At 41.2% G+C, this 670-nt stretch overlaps 1 pseudogene; it reads left to right on the top strand.

The window, feature by feature from the left end:
* The first annotated feature begins 497 nt into the window (after nucleotides 1–497).
* Nucleotides 498–670, top strand: LOC114596632 (U2 spliceosomal RNA; annotated as a pseudogene).

Below are 670 nucleotides of genomic sequence, written 5' to 3'. Positions count from 1 at the left end.
CCCAACAAATCGGATACAAAGAGCCATGTCAAACAAGTGTTCTGAAAATGATTTTAAAAATAATAACCCCCAAAGCAGTAAGCTCTGCTAGTGAAACTTTATTGATTCAGAAGGCTGTATTTATGGCACAGGGTCCCTCCAGACTGGTGTTTTATTGCAGTTGTGTTCTGCAATGTATTCTTAACACAAATAATAGTGCATTAGTAGTGGATTCATTCTGCTTTAGTTTGTTCCGCAATGCTTCCCCAGTGCTGCCACGTTATTGCTGTCCGGAGGGGCTATAGTGCAACAGAATAAGCGGTACTTAAATAAACCAGAACATTTGTGGTATGAAAGGTTACTTACAGTACGAACCTGTAGCCGGATGTGCACTGAAATGAAATTCAAAGCATTTAAAGCAATATCATACCACTTTAAACAGCCATGGAACCCACCCCACCCCCCAAGAACCCTGGGAATTGCACTTTGCTGAGAGTTTTTAGTTAGAAGATCCCTGTATCGCTTCTCGGCTTTTTGGCTAAGATCAAGTGTACTATCTGTTCCATACCCTCCAACCTTTCTCCAATGAAAATAAGGAAGTCCTATTCCATAATCAAAATCAAAATAATTTTATTATTTATGCCCCGTCCATCGGACTGGGTTTCTCCAGCCACACTGGATGGCTCCCAAC

This window comes from Podarcis muralis, chromosome 4 (genome assembly GCF_964188315.1).
Source record: "Podarcis muralis chromosome 4, rPodMur119.hap1.1, whole genome shotgun sequence".
NCBI lineage: Eukaryota > Metazoa > Chordata > Lepidosauria > Squamata > Lacertidae > Podarcis > Podarcis muralis.
This window is presented reverse-complemented; position numbering and strand designations above follow the sequence as displayed.